Source organism: Brachyhypopomus gauderio, chromosome 2, assembly GCF_052324685.1.
Source record: "Brachyhypopomus gauderio isolate BG-103 chromosome 2, BGAUD_0.2, whole genome shotgun sequence".
In the NCBI taxonomy this organism is placed as follows: domain Eukaryota; kingdom Metazoa; phylum Chordata; class Actinopteri; order Gymnotiformes; family Hypopomidae; genus Brachyhypopomus; species Brachyhypopomus gauderio.
In genome coordinates this window covers 33,639,378-33,656,208 of record NC_135212.1, presented here as the reverse complement: position 1 = coordinate 33,656,208, position 16,831 = coordinate 33,639,378, and the positions used below count along the sequence as shown (strand labels likewise).

Here is a 16,831-nt window from a genome sequence, read left to right as displayed (position 1 = left end):
CAAACACCATCCAATAACATATCTGACACTGACCACATGTCAGTTAGACCCACCAAACACCATCCAATAACATATCTGACACTGACCACATGTCAGTTAGACCCACCAAACACCATCCAATAACATATCTGACACTGACCACATGTCAGTTAGACCAACCAAACACCATCCAATAACATATCTGACACTAAAAATATAACTGTCATAGATATATATGTATAGATATATCAGACATGTCAGTTAGACCCACCAAACACCATCCAATAACATATCTGACACTGACCACATGTCAGTTAGACCCATTAAAATAGATTGAAACCCACTGCTTTTGAGTTTCAGTCAGTGTATTCAATTTAGAAACACTGCATTATTTTATTTTTAGGCCCACTGCCTTTGATTTAGACCTGCTGCAGTTTGGCTCTGCTCACAAATGAGACTGGATGCACTCACAGAGAGGCACACAGTTCTCCACACACCACAGGTATCAAGACCAGTGGAGCCAACCACAACAAGAGATAAACAGACACAGAACTCTAGTGGACACTAGTGTGTGAAGCTGGACTACAAAGAGCAACCACTGTTTATTGCACCACAACATCTCTTTCTCTGTCCCTCTCTCCATATCTCTCTTCTTCTCCTCTCTCTCTCTTCTCTCTTTCTCTCTCTTTCATGTATGTATATATATATATATATATATATATATATATATATATATATATATATATATATATATATATATATATATATATATATATATATATATATATATATATATATATATATATACATAACTGGCACAAAAGGATCAGTTGTTCTCACTCATTCATCCTCATGCATCACAGCAGAAGTTGCCTATTGCATTAAATTGGAGAAACCAAAAACAGACTTGCTGATCGATTTGTTGATCACCTTCAGACCATCAGGTTTAAGGACATGTCATTTCCATTGTCAAGGCATTTTAATACTAATGGACATTGTATTAACGACATATCTGTTTGTATAGCCAGTTGTTGCTATAGCAGCAATGAAATTAGGAAATTCAAAGAAAAAGACAGAATGTATGAATGTTCTAAATTAAAACATTTACATTTTCATATATAAACTGGTTTCTCCTCCTATTAAATCAGAATTACTTTGTTTGTACAGCTGATGAAGGACCTCTGTCCAAAATGTCCTGTTTCTCTGGAAATGTTGTGTACTTTACTACAATTTCTCTCTCTCTCTCTCTCTAATTAACTAGTGGCATCAGGTGTTGTGCATGGAGCAAATGTCTGTAGTCACCAAGGCCTCTAGGGGGCGCCATCTGGGCACTCCTGCATAGTTTATTACTGGAGCAGTAAATACTTCATAACTGATTTCTGTTAACTTGACTAAAAAGGTATTGAGGCAACTGCCAAATGGTGTACTGCATGCGCTCATGCCATATGACACATACGTGTGTGTGTGTGAGGCCAGAGACTGAGCTGTGTGTGTTCTTGGTCAGCAGGGTTATTACTGCTCACAGAACTGGGGCTCAAACCAATGTGGCGGACTTCATGGAGCTCAGTCTAGACTTCATGGAGGATAGAAGGAGAGAGGGAGAGAGGGAATAAGGGAGAGAGGGAGTGAGGCAGTGAGTGAGAGATGAAGTCAGAGAGTGGGAGAGAGGGAATAAGGGAGAGAGGGAGAGTGGGAGAGGGGGAATAAAGGAGAAAGGGACATTGGGAGATAGGGAATAAGGGAGAGAGAGGGAGTGAGGAAGAGAAGGTGTGAGGGAGAAAGGGAATACGGTAGACGGAAAAAGTGATTAAGGGAGAGAAGGAGAGAGGAAGAGATGGAATATGGAAAAGAGGGAGTGAGGGGGAGTGTGAGAGAGGGAATAAGGGAGAGAGAGAGTGTGAGAGATAGATAGGGAGAGTGAGGGAGAGTGTGACTGTTAAAAACAAAAGAGCGCTGGGTAGGGAACCCTCTAAAGATGACGGAGAGCCCGGATTTCTGTGAAACCTTTTATAGAGCCAAGAGGAGGATGCCAGAGGAGGATTGGAGGTCTACATTAGAGGCACTGATAGAGAGGTCTACATTAGAGTTGCTGATAGGGAGGTCTACATTAGAGTAACTGATTATATTCATTAGCTAGCCCTCAACACAGCGTACTGTTTTAAAAGAGGGTTTAAGATATTGTGACAGTGATGTCCCACCTGCATGATTTGTGTTTTCCAAGTTTCTGGCCCTCTAAGCTCTGGAGTTCTGTTTGCTTCTTGCCCTGGACACTCTGGATATGTGGCTCAGAGTGTGCGCAGGGAGGAGACTGCTCCTCCACACGGACGTCTACACTCCACTCTCCTAGCCATGAGGTCTGGAGAGTGTAGCACTGTTAGTGTGTGGCTTCACCAGCTCATACAGCAGTCGTGGAGGGAGGGGGGTTGTGGGAGCAGCAAACCATCTCAGGCTTCTTAGTAAACAGGTTCAATCTCGATTCAGAGCTGAAGTACTACTGTGTAAAATGACAGCAATGTGGTAATGACGTTCTGGGAGTTCTCCTCTCTTCCATCCTCAGTGAAAACCACACGAAGACCCAGCTGGCCACAGCGCGAGGAGGCAGAGATGCGGGCGGGGCTCGCTAACAGCTCCTCGAGTTTGGTGTTGGCCGTCAGAACACACGGGGACACTCAGAAGAAGTGTGATAACAGGGTTCACTTTGTTAAAGACCCTGAGCCAAACTAAGCCGGGTTTATTACTGTGTTTGCCGGATTTCGTTCACACTTCTGGTAAAGCCTTTCAGGACAGAAGGTTTCAAGCTGACCGGCCGACGTTCTTTCCATGATTAAAATGTCAGAGGGTGGAGTGAGTGGATTACTTCTTCTTAATCGCTCTAGCCTGGTTGTACACACAGCTAGTGCATGAAGAGAGGGAGACCCTCATAGCCGTGGAGCAGCGGCTCTACTTACACACGTGTTCTAAAACTTCATGTCAACATGGGTTCATTTGGTCTCTACAAAGGGATTAATGCGCGCACACACACACACACACACACACACACACACACACACACACACCCTGCACAGTGCTAAGTTCTGTGTATCAGGTGCAAGACAGGTGCTGCTGCTGTCAGACCTGCATGTTGCCACGGCAGCACATATCTCACCTCTCTGTGAAATGGTAATGACCCTGCAGGTGGAGGAGTGCCACAGGTTTAAGGTGGCCCCAGGAGGCGGGCTCAGAAGAACACACAGCCAATCAGCCACAGTCATGCCGCTTTGCCTGTTTTTTTCGCAGGTAGGGCACACAATGGCACATTTCACAAACCAGCCCCTTGTGGATGGGCGGCAGCATTGTTATGAATGAGGTAATTCAAGATGAAATCTTCCAATAACTATCTTTGCCTGTGCTTTACACAAGACAAACGTTCCATTAGAGAGAAACCTCAATCAAGACCATCCATCTCACTGATCTGGTCTTGAACATACTGGGCTAATGCACATTTATGCACACAGTACGGCAGAATGAGGGTGTGTGTGCGGGGAAGGGGGGTTTGTCCTTCACACGGAGTCATACATTTAATACACTTCACGTTCTCTCATTTGTTTTGCTAATACGCCATTCAGTGTGAACCTGAGAGAGATTACACAGACAGACACAGACAGAAGCGGACCAGAACTGTGCCAAAGAGAAGTCATGTCCTGTGGAAATAATGTCCTGTGGCTCTCTTGGAGAATGAGGGCGAGATGCCGCCGTCCTCCGTAGCTGTGTGACGGTTACCACGGAGCTCTGAGTGGCGACTGCAGTCCGTTCTGTCACCCCGATGATAACTAACTCATTAACCTCGCTGGAGTCCCCCGTCCGACAGCACTGCCTGGGGCTTTCACACGTGAGACCGACATGACACGCAAGAGGGTTACGACACGAGAGAGGCTTATGACACACGTGAGAGGGGTACAACACGTGAGAGGGGTATGGCGCAAGAGAGGGGTACGACACATGAGAGGTTTACGATACGCGAGAGGTGTACAATACACATGAGGGGTACGACACTCGCAAGAGGGATATGGCACACACAGGTGGGAGGAGCTCCAGAGTGCTGAACACCGGAGTGTAAAGCGTGGACCGTTGGTCGGCTAAATATAGATCTCGGAAGTAATCGCTGCAATGATTCAATGGAGCGTCTAACTTCTGCCTGTCTGGTATTGCTGGTTCCTAACAGTGTGACACATGCTCACTAACTTACCTGTTCTCTCTCTCACATACTACAACACACACACACACACACACACACACACACACACACACACACACACACACACACACACACACACACACACACACACACACACACACACACACACACACACACACACACAGGCATAGTTCACATCAGTCATGCAGCAATTGCCATGCAAAAAAAAAGACATCAGAAAAGCACACACACACACACAGCCCAAAGTTACACGTGTAAACAGGTTCACTGCAAGTGTAAAGATCTGCAGTTACCTTGTGTAGTGGCTGGAGGGCACCTGCAGTGTGATGATGAAGAAGATGAAGAAGCTACAGTTAAGCATCACGACACCTCTGCCATCTGCTCTGTGCAAAGAGAGCGCGAGGAGAGCCACCAGCTCTCTCCTCCTCCTCTTCCCTCCGCTCCTCTCTCCTCCTCCTCACTGAGTTCCTTCACTCCAAACTGCTCCCGAGTCCTCTAGCCTTTCCTTCCTTAGTGTTTCTTCCTTTATCTCTGGTTTGTCTGTTCCCCTGTTCTTGCCTTTTCCCAGTTCCTCCCTCCCTCTCTCTTTCTCTCCCTCCCCCTCTTCCTCCCTCTCTCTCCCTCTCTATCGCTCTTGTTCTGGGCTCAAGTCTTTGCTTGAGGATGCTTTACTCCTCACCTCGCTGGGCTTTTTCCACCTGAGCTCGTGCTCCCAGTCTCACTTCAGCAGCGAAGTGGCAAACACACACACACACACACACACACACACAAACACATTCACTTTCCCCCTCCTTCCTGCATACATCAGAGCACTGCCTGCTTCAGCTATGTGTGTGTGTGTGTGTGCGTGTGTGTGTGTGTGTGTGTGTGTGTGTGTGTGTGTGTGTGTGTGAGTGGGTGTGTTAGAAAGTACACCATATGTATAATTCTACGTGTGTTTGCACTGACCATGTACGTGTCAGATTGTGGGTGTGTGTGAGACTCTCTTCATGGCACTGCTGTAGTGTGGTGGGCTCTTCAACACAGGGAGCTGTCTGTGGTGTCTACAGCACAGGGAGCTGTCTGTGGTGTCTACAGCACAGGGAGCTGTCTGTGGTGTCTACAGCACAGGGAGCTGTCTGTGGTGTCATGCTGGGAGTTCTTCTGGGGTTTTTTGTGTCGCCTCCACACCCGACTAGAAATCACACACTCAGCCAGATAGAATGACCTCTCCAGGACTGCAGATACCAGCAGGAAAAGCGTGGATGCCAACTGCACACCAAGGCTGCTGACTCAGCTGAGGCTGTGTGATCCTTCAAACATCTTATCAGATCTGAGGAAAAGGTGAAGGACAGGCTGAGTTTGTGTTAGGGCTGGGCAATATGATGAAACGTTATTGTCATCATGATATCGATATGCTACACAAAGCCCACTTAGCACACAATAATACAATGATCAACTGCACATTTAATTAAAACACAGGTATTGAGTGCTAGTGACTAACAATCAGTGGTATCATATTATTAAAGTAACTAAGTACAGTACTTCAATTTTAGCATTTCAGCATTTTATTTTATTTCTTCTGCTTTCTGCTATAAATCACAAACAATGGGATACTTACTCTGAGAGACAGATATATATGAACCTACAGGAGCAGAGTTTGAAAATGTTTTGACATTATTACATCTTACAACACGGATGTGTGGTTCTGGGACGTTCAGGTCTGGAATGAGCTGAGGGGCAGAGTCATCCAAAGATCTTTATGTCACCTTTTGAGTAAGGTCCCACTGCAGCCACTGCACCATAATTTTCCATGGCACCAGTCTCTGTTGCCATGGTAAATTATGCACACATAAACAGAATGTGGGAGAGAGAAGATTGGGATGGCTTTGATATGAATTATTACTCGAGAGGAAAAGGATGGGAGAGAAATAGAGAGAGAGAGAGAGAGAGAGACAGAGAGAGAGAGAGAGAGAGTGTGTGTTAAAGCAAGACAGAAAGCAAGAGTTTATGGTGTGCAAGATAGAGAGAGAGAGAGAGAGAAAAAAAGAAGGAGAGGGAGAAGGAGAGAGAGGAGAGCGAGAGAATGAGCATGAGATTATCGCCACATCCATTTCTCAAAGTTTGATATATTTGAGCGAAATATTATTCAGCTGAGATGCGAGATATTTTAAGACAGGAGCAAATGCCTACATGTGCATCCTTCCTGTAAATGTTAAGTGTGTTTGAAACAGTGCCTGTTCAGAAAGGTGATTTAACACTAGGCCATCACATCTGATCTATAATCTAATCATTAAAATAATCAAAGGATGCTACTTATGTAATAGCTCCAAACATTTTTTCTGGATTAAATGGTAATTAAAAGGAAGACAGATTTTGTAAATAAAGCACAAATAGTCTACAGTGATATGTGGTTAAATGTGGTCCTTGCATTTGACTGGTACATGGTTTGTGGAAACTCAGTACAGTGAGCAGTTCCCATGGACTGCAGCAATGTTTGATGGTTTTATTCCTGCATGACACCCCTCAATCCTCAGGGACAGACATTTCCATTATCCTGCATAATCTCATGCAGATCCTCTGCAAAACCCTGAAGAATACACATTTATGGTGCAGGGCGGGGCATTTAATAGCCGAGGGCATTTATACCTCGCTGTGAAGTGGAGTCTCATTATGCAAACAACATATAACAGTCGTAACAATACGCAGGTGAAAATGCAGAGTAAGACAAGATGTGGAGAAGCTTTGAGAAGCAGTGGGGCTGAATATGAAGGAATATGGGAATTATTGCCATGTTCTATTCATTTTAGTCCCCATAGTGGAAGAAGTGAGAGCACAAAAACAAAGTCTCTGTGGAAGAATCTATAATTAAAGCACTTGTCATTTTATACGGATTAAGTGCAGATGTTTTACTTTATAAATTCCAGTTTAGACACTCTTGGTATCAGCACTCATGTTTCACGTCACTCACACCAGTAAATGGCATAACACAAAGATAGACAGACACTTATTTATTATGATGTTTACGGCACAAAGATAATGCCGTTAGCAAAAGTCGACCAAAGTTATTCTGAGTTTGGTTGCCATGGAAACTAAACTGTGGAAATTTGGTCTCCATGGACTCGCCAGTAGATGAGCTCAAAATGGGATGCGCTTCAGGTTCAAAGGTCAGGAGATGAGAGTAACCAATTACAGTGTTCACACAGACTCTAGGTTCTTCTAAATGTTCAACTCCCCTCTACTATTAAAGCACATGCATGTAATTAGTTTCTCCATGTTCCATGGCTGGATAATGATCAGGCAATAAAGAGAAACAACGGGCGTCTTTTTCATTATGTAGCTGCTTTGAAGTCAGGCAATTTCAGCCCACGTAAGGCAAATAATTACTCTGTTTCCTGACGAGCAATCACATCGTTTGTGAATGCATGTGCTCAGGTGCAGATTAGTAGAGCTACACTGCCTTCACGGCAGAGAACAGCAACCTGAAGCGTCACGTCACTGCAGGCAATAGCAGTCTGAAGGGTCACGCCATTGCAGGGAACAGCAGTCTGAAGGGTCACGCCATTGCAGGGAACAGCAGTCTGAAGGGTCACGCCATTGCAGGGAACAGCAGTCTGAAGGGTCGCTTCACTGCAGGGAACAGCAGTCTGAAGGGTCACGTTCTTGCAGGGAAAAGCAGTCTGAAAGGTCACGCCATTGCAGGGAACAGCAGTCTGAAGGGTCACGGCATTGCAGGGAACTGCAGTCTGAAGGGTCATGTCACTGCAGGGAACAGCAGTCTGAAGGGTCGTGTGACTGCAGGGAACAGCAGTCTGAAGGGTCACGTCACTGCAGGGAACAGCAGTCTGAAGGGTCACGACATTGCATGGAAAAGCAGTCTGAAGGGTCATGACATTGCAGGGAACAGCAGTCTGAAGGGTCATGACATTGCAGGGAACAGCAGTCTGAAGGGTCATGACATTGCAGGGAACAGCAGTCTGAAGGGTCATGACATTGCAGGGAACAGCAGTCTGAAGGGTCATGACATTGCAGGGAACAGCTTCCACCACCACTGACAAGAACGAGGAGCCAACACAGACAGCGCCTTCATCAGTTCTAATTTATTTGTGCTGTTCTTCACACACATGCTTTTGACTAATGAAGGAATCTGAACTCCCTTGTAAAGGCGACTGTTACTGAGCACTGACGGGAACTCCGTAGGTACGACACTGAAAGGTTTCCTTCACTCCAGGGCAATTATACAAAGCATCATCTCACCAGCTGAACAACACCTCTCACTGGAGTGGGGCTAAGTGCAAAGATATTTTCATTAACAGGAGTCACAGCCAGGGACAGAAGCTCCACCCCCTCCAGCCATCAATTCACGCTATTGGCCGAGGGTCCCTTGCTGATGGGGCACATTCCTCTGTGCCTTCTGCTGACAGAGAAATTGCCATGCTGATGGCTGCCTACTGGAACCGGCTCTGAGCACGCTGTATAAGGCTGAGAGCAAGTCCAACACGCTGCAGGTGCTTAAGTGAATGCAAGATAAACAAATGAAGAAAAAAAAGGTTCTATCGACCAGACCCCTGTGTCACCTGCTCCTATTTTTACCCATGAGCACTCACACACTACGTCCCACCTCTGGAAGAACAAATCGCGATGGTTTGAGAACCCCAACTGTAAAAATGAGGCAGTAACATTAGAGCATTAATGAAAAACCACCTGCATCAATATACTGTACCTGTGAAGGTTAGTGTCTCCTGATCTAAACATGACTCACTGATCTGGGATCAGTTTTTTTTAAACCAGGTCCTTATGGCCTGCATCTATATCTCTCCATATACACTTTAATCAAAAGCTCCAGGAAAACATTTAACACAAATGGATCCAAACTTGCAAATAAGGGAGAAAATACGAATAAAAAAATTATGTTTAACAACATTCAACTATAACTGGAATTTCCATATTAGAATAAGTGCAAAATGAATTATAATCTGACACATAATCTATATTATGATTTCATTGTCACCAACCCCCTGCCACAAAGTTTGGATTCAAACACACTAAAGGTACGATACTTTACGACTTGGTGGCATTATAGATGTTTCACAACACTGGGAGTTATGGAAGTGTGGTTAAGACACCTGACGTTCCCTCTCAAAACACCGAAAGAGGTTGTTCTCCTCACCTTTGAAGCGGCTGGTGGGGAGGAGGAAGACCTCTTTTGATTCTGCAGCACAGTGAGGATGTATATCAAATTGGGGGAATGTACATCACTGGAGCACATTACACGTACAGCCCCAATCCACAAATACATCATGTTACGATTGAATACAGCCTCCATGATCTATAGCGCTCTGGCACCGTGAATCAATCCTGCGGCAGGCTGGCCGAATCCCGGAGCCATCTGAGGAGGTCAATCAATCACGATGTAGTGTAGCTGTCCTGCTTGTCTGTGATATCCCCGCCCTCCACCTCAGAAGCACACGTGGTGAGCAGAATTTGTAAATCTGCAGGGATTATTGTGGGGCCGATTTTGATTTAGTGCGCGCGCGCTGGGTTGTGCTGCTATTGGTGTATAGCTACAATGCAGCTTGAATTATTAATCGCACTAGCCTGTTGTCTTGCAAATGAAACTTTGCTCAATATAACACCAGGGAAAGACAGATAGTGCACACAACCCATTTCACCGTCGCCATGCAGTATTAACATATCGAATGCATAATTTTCAATCTGCTAGTTTTGCGATTAGCATTAATGCTTTTGCAGCTTTTGTCAGGCGGTCTTACGCAAAGATGTTCTGACATCTGAGTGTTCTGTGCAAATTTTGTATATTAATTAGCTCTTTGGATTCGTCAGCCACAGATTACTTTTAGATGGATGGGCTACCACGCACATTCAATTATTGCCTACAGTTGCCTACAATCTTGTTACCCCATGTCAGTGGACTGAGTTACAGGGCGTCAAGACATAAAACGCCTCAAGGTAAACTCGCCGGAGTCGGAGTGGAACCACCTCTGATCAACACTGCTCTTCCTATCTGATGTTTTCTGTGGAGCACAACCCGCATCACCAAGTGCCCTGGAACAGAATCACTCAGACCGGCCTCTCCAGATACCCCGGTCACCCTCACACTTAGACCATAATAACATCCCTCGGCGTCTAATATCGATCTGAAACCAGGAAGTGAGCCCGAAAAATAAAACGGCGAACAATATGGAATACGAAGAGAAGTACACTCATAAATGTTTCAGACACTGTTTCCAATAAATGTTTCAGTCTCTCGACAAAGAATGTCTGGTGCTTTGATGGAAAATGCATTGTAGGAAGAGCATAATTACTCTGACTTGTAAATATTTCAATAGCTTCTTAATTACAGTACTTAAACATGTCATTGATATGTGTGGGTTTGGTAACTGGGGGTGACAACCGCAGGCGGCTTGCTAAAATAACTCTTCGGAGCGACTGCGTGCTCTGGTAACACCGCGGACACAAGTTCTGCACACGAAGGACAGAAAGTACTAGACACCTCATTAAAGAAACCCCAGTAATTCCAGAGGTACTGAAGCAGATCGCGTCCTGCCGCGAATGTCACTTCGCTAAATGACATCATTTGAACAACCTTCCCTCATTCTGTAGACATGTTTTTAGTGTGAAAAGTCATGACTGAACTAATAATGAGTCTATGCACTTCATGGTACCCACATTTCTCTTCTCGTCCGTCTAAAATCTGCTCTGCATTCTGAGGACGCCCCCGTGTGGCTAATGAGACGTTGCACAGGTGCTCTGGGGTTGCCCGAAGTTTGTGTGCGTGTGATCCGTAAGCACAGAGATCGAAGGAGTACAAATCTGTGCTCGTGCATCTGTATCTGTCTGTCTCTTCATTATGTGTGTGTGTGTGTGTGTGTGTGTGTGTGTGTGTGTGTGTGTGTGTGTGTGTGTGTGTGTGTGTGTGTGTGTGTGTGTGTGTGAGTGTGTGTGTGTGTCAGAGAGACATATACAAACAACTTGTTGCTTTTAATAGCACTGCCCTCCTGTAGGTGATGTAGGATCATTAACAACTTTATTACCCAACCTGTATTATAGCTTATTAAAAAATATCTGCAATAAGATACTGATATTTCTATTCTTACAGACAGAAATGTCCATAAAATCCCTGTCAAGGAAGAGCAGGAGGCAGTGTTTATCTCTACTCATCTAGAGACCATGTGTCAGTAGTCACAGTTTTAGTTACACACTATGATTTTGTACACACTGGTCATGCAGGGTCACTGTCTGCAAAACTGCAGCTAGATTCATTTCCACATTATTTCCTATCGTGCCCCTGTTGGACGTTTACAAGAGACGCAGGTGAGCAGAAGCAGTTTTTGGTGACCGCTGCCCTCGTGTGTGGAGGCCCGGAACAAACATCCAATAAGTTAAAGTAGCGAATCTCTCCTGATTTTATTCCAACACTGGAAATGTGTCTGCTTCAACGGGCGCAAGGACAGAGACAAAAGGAAGAGACAGTACAGGTGCAGGAACCAAGATGACAGAAGCAGGGACAAAGACAAAGGGGGAGGAGTCAAGAGGGGACCAGGCGGGGCATTAATCCTCATGACAACCACACGTATACCTGCCTAAGAGGACAATATACGAGTGTTAAGAATATTCCCGTACAGATGGGTGGATGTCTCCACCACCACAGCAGGCCTCCTACACCTCAGCAGGAAATGCAATGAGAGTGTTCGCCAACTGAAGGGAAGGAAGTGAAGAGTTAGGGGTGTGAAATATAAGAACCTCATGAATATAAATGAAAACACCTTGTTTGTGTGTGTGTGTGTGTGTGTGTGTGTGTGTGTGTGTGTGTGTGTGTGTGTTCGTGTGCGCGTGGGTCTTACATAAGGACATTTGTAAGTGAGCTGCAAACTTCTTCACAGAGAGGTGGGTCTCTCTCGATGACAAAGCTTAGGGTTGAATTAAAGTCAATTAAAATGAAAACCATCTAATAACAAAGACATAATAAAGATGACCAACTGGGGCCGGCCAGCTGATTAACATGCTGTATATGTGGATTGCATCTGGGTTAGGGTTAGGCTTAGTAACACTGGGTTAGGGTTAGACTTACTTACACTGGGTTAAGGTTAGGCTTAGTAACACTGAGTTAGGGTTAGACTTAGTAACACTGGGTTAGGGTTGGGCTTAGTAACACTGGTTTAGGCTTAGTAACACTGGGTTAGGGTTAGACTTACACTAGGTTAGGGTTACACTTACCTACACTGGGTTAGGGTTAGACTTACTTACATTGGGTTAGGGTTAGACTTAGTTACACTATGTTAGGGTTAGACTTAGTTACACTGGGTTAGCTTTAGACTTACTTAGCCAGGGTTAGCGTTTGATTTAGTTACACTGGGCATGAGAGTTAAAATGGTCCAGAGAGCCATTGCATTTGGAATTGGCATGAGGACTCTGACAGACTTTACAGCTGCTTCATCTCTCTGCACCCCCCTGCCGCTTCTCTCTCCATCTTCTCCTCTCTCTCTCTCACTCCCTCTACCCCACACTCTCTCTCTCTCTGTCCCTCTCCCTCCCTCTCTCTCACTCTCTCTCTCTCTATCTGAGCAGAAGTGTTCAGCCCCCAGTAAAGACAGGACAGGCACAACTGTCTCTCTCTGTCCTTTACCCTCTCCCAAACGTACCCTGCACACACAGCACTCTCGGAGCAATTACCCACCCATCACTGGGGAGCCGCAAGGTTTCCTGAGGTCAAATGAAGGAAACCGCTTCCATAAAATACATCTGACATTTGGCACCTCTCCCTGGTTCTGACTGGAGAGGTTGTACTGCAGTATTTGCTATGAAACATCCACACATTTCCACACCACATAACACACCAGACTCAGTTCTGAAGTGCGTTCCCTGCTACTACGTTTTTAAGATTTTTAGAAGCTCTCAGTGACCTGCATCTGCCTAAAGAAACGTCCACTCTGATGTCTCCGATAATTACCAGACACCGCAGCTGTTGGTGGGGCAGGTCAGAACATCACAGCCAAACTGAGGAGAAGAAAGTGCCATTCAGCCATTTTGACTGAAGATTTGCTGTGGAACATTTCACTTTCTTGATTTTTTCATCATCAGCTAAGGGAAGCATCAGCTGTCAGAACAAACTTGGAAAGATATGGCACCAGAGTCGATTGGGACGTACAAAGGTTGCAGAGTCCTCAGGAACGTCTGAGACAGGGCGCTCAGTCAGCATTGAGTAAGACAGTAAACATTACAGTAGAAACACAGTCTATCAGACAGAGGCAGTAAACATTACAGCAGAAACACAGTCTATCAGACAGAGGCAATACACCTTACAGCAGAAACACAGTCTATTAGACAGAGGCAGTAAACATTACAGTAGAAACACAGTCGATTAGACAGAGGCAGTAAACATTATAGTAGAAACACAGTCTATCAGACAGAGGCTATAAACCTTACAGCAGAAACACAGTCTATCAGACAGAGGCAGTAAACATTACAGTAGAAACACAGTCGATTAGACAGAGGCAGTAAACATTACAGTAGAAACACAGTCTATCAGACAGAGGCTATAAACCTTACAGCAGAAACACAGTCTATCAGACAGAGGCAATACACCTTATAGTAGAAACACAGTCTATCAGACAGAAGCAGTAAACATCTTACAGTAGAAACACAGTCTATCAGACAGAGTCAGCATAATAGCACCAGCCAGGCCAAAGAACCAGTATTAAAAAAAAATTACAATTGCAACAAATAGCTAGTTTTTTTTTTTGATATTCTAAAAATCATTCATTGGTTGTAACCATAAGAGCAGATTTCAACCAAAAATATTAAACTTATCTACCATGTGCGCTTGAAATAAGGTGGTATGAAAAATTTGTCAAATATGCTGATAAAGGCTACAAGCTTTTTGACCCCAATTCTTACAGAAAAGTGCAGTCATACTCTCGTTTTCTAGATCTACAGGGCACAAAATTCAAATGGACGACAGAGTCTGATGCTGTACTCCCAGTGAAGATCCGTGCACGCGACATTAAGGAGCCCCATTCTAAATTGACCTGCATGTAAAAACCACTTTTCAAGAACTCTGCGCAGGTGCAGATTCACAGCATAGACATGTGATTACCCAAGCATTTTCTTATTGCGAATGACAGTGAATGAGTAGTAATTACAATAGCTCTAAAAAAAATTCTTGGAGAAGAGATACCTGTACCAGTACCAGCACCAGGCCTACCAGTAAGTGTTTTACATGCGCTTGTGTTCAATAGACAAACTTCACAGCTGTATCCATTTTCAGCTCATTTCACAGAAGAACGTATTTAATGTTGCACTGTAAGAAGACGACAACAGAAACGCGCGCGCGCGCACGCACGCACACACACACACACACACACACACACACACACACACACACACACACAAACACAGTGTGACGTCCGACATGCTTCAAATTAAGAAACTGACGTGCTACCAGCTGATTAAACTATAATGCAATGAAACCGTTTTTCAGTTTCTAAAGATTTCCATTGCATAGTGACCCTTGTATATCAGTGTGGATCTTCTTGTCCCAAAGTTATTAAAACTGCATAACATTTTAAGTACAACATAATAAACATCCGAACATCCCATCACAAAAAGGTCGGTTTCGGGGTTCATAACACGAATGACAACTGGATCACACGGTTGAAATTACGCGCCAGGTCATTCCTTATTTATACGTATTATTAGCAGTAGTCGTGAAGCAAATACCAGGTGTTGTTTAAATATATAAATAATAATAAATAATATTAAAAAGTGATATTAACTTTTCCCCTTTGGTTAGTAGTATACTTATAAAATATCTCCCGTGAATCGGTCTGCTTACCTATGAGGTTTGCTGGTATTCCCTGGACAGCCGGGTTTCCCTCGTGGGTTCTGCAGATGCGTAAACGTTCTCAGCGAGATATTCTTCAACAAACTGTCCTCCGAAACGTCCTCCAGCTTCAACTGTGGAAGAAAGTGACCGAATGCCATCTTTCAGTCACTCGTGCCCAGCCAATATCGTCGTGTTTCCCCCTCACCCGACGGAACCCGCAAACGGGAGGACGTGGAGATGCTGGCCTTGATAGGTCCTATCAAACCCCCCGCTCATGATATTTGGGTCCTTCTGGTTGTCCCGAGGCCGCAACCGATGCGATGGAGCCGTTATAGTCCAGTTCCCTCCTGAGTTGACGTCTTTAAAAAGGCGGTCACACGCTCTTGGGATCACCAGGATCACATACCGCGGAGGACAGGGACGCGCCCGCCTGCGCTCCTGTTTTACATCTCAGGATTCTGTTTTATTGCTTTCTTTATTATCCGAGTTGTCTTGTCAACACTCCTGAATGCAGAGTGGAAAGTACTTAACAGGCTCTTCAGTTAGCTTGGATTTTACTAGGAGACACTCATTAACTCGGTCGCTGGCCTACATTTTATGCCCCGTGGCCAAGTTCTCGTTTCTGATATGAAATTTATTAAAGGTGATCCGAAGCGTAGACCTCTTCTAATGCATTTGGACTTTAGGAATCTTATGACTTAACCGTTAATATCTTTCACTGTATGTTTTTGCCGTGGGATAGATAGATAAGCATCTAATGTGACGTTGAGTCGTATATAATGTACTGTGAGAAAATCTAAGGTAGGTAGATAGTCTAAGATAGGTAGTTAGTCTAAGGTAGGTAGATAGTCTTAAGATAGGTAGTTAGTCTAAGGTAGGTAGTTAGTCTAAGGTAGGTAGATAGTCTAAGATAGGTAGTTAGTCTAAGGTAGGTAGATAGTCTTAAGATAGGTAGTTAGTCTAAGGTAGGTAGGTAGTCTAAGGTAGGTAGATAGTTTAAGATAGGTAGTTAGTCTAAGGTAGGTAGATAGTCTAAGATAGGTAGTTAGTCTAAGGTAGCTAGATAGTCTAAGATAGGTAGTCAGCAAAGGCAAAACTTATATAGGTTTACTCTACATGCCATTGATTAAAACAGCATTGGAAACGAGCTCGTAGTTTGAAGAAGAAAAACACTCCAGACAACTGTCCATTGTTATTCATTCTTATTTGCGTACTGCATGTTTATTTAGTCTTTCAAACTTATTTTATTGATGTTTTTATCTGTCAGTTTTTCTGCGACTTCCCGTAGGTTTTACAATAGTATAAGGTATTTATACTTAGTGTGTCGGCCGAGTGGGGTCAGTGTTCGTGTAGGAGAACGAGGAGAGGGGTTGGAAATAGTATTCTATTAACCTTTAAACGTGACTTCGGTTGTACCGAAATTAGTATGCTCTTCAGACAGAAATGTGATTGAGAAATGGGTCAGCACTCACCATGCCTTGCTAAACAATTCTCGAGCTCTATGGAAGAGCAGTTGAGATATAGCTCAACATACAACAACTGGGGAAAACGCTTAGGCATTTCCTTGTTAATGTGTCAGGGGAGGTTAAAATGTATTGCCTGTGTGAGTAAATTATTTTAATAACACACAGATTTAAAAAATCCTGACCTATGAAGGAGACCTGTGGCTTGAGGAGAAATGTTTCTTAGAAGTGACCCCTCAGTGATGACCTTTGACCTTTGATGATCGATGGAAAACCCAAAAAGAGTGAATGGATTTCCAAGTTTAGAGCCCAACCCTAGATATAAAACTATAGTATAGTACTTGTCTGGGAATTACTGCCCATGAATTTTTA

General features: G+C 44.2%; 1 protein-coding gene across 1 annotated transcript in view; it reads right to left on the bottom strand.

Moving 5' to 3' along the window:
• The window catches only part of LOC143508674 (uncharacterized), a 57,189-nt gene extending 52,481 nt beyond the window's left edge, over positions 1-4,708 (bottom strand). The window contains exon 1 of the mRNA XM_076997335.1: positions 4,468-4,708. The gene's annotated coding sequence lies outside the window, so the exon portion shown is untranslated. The remainder of the gene's footprint in view (positions 1-4,467) is intronic.
• Positions 4,709-16,831: the final 12,123 nt, after the last annotated feature.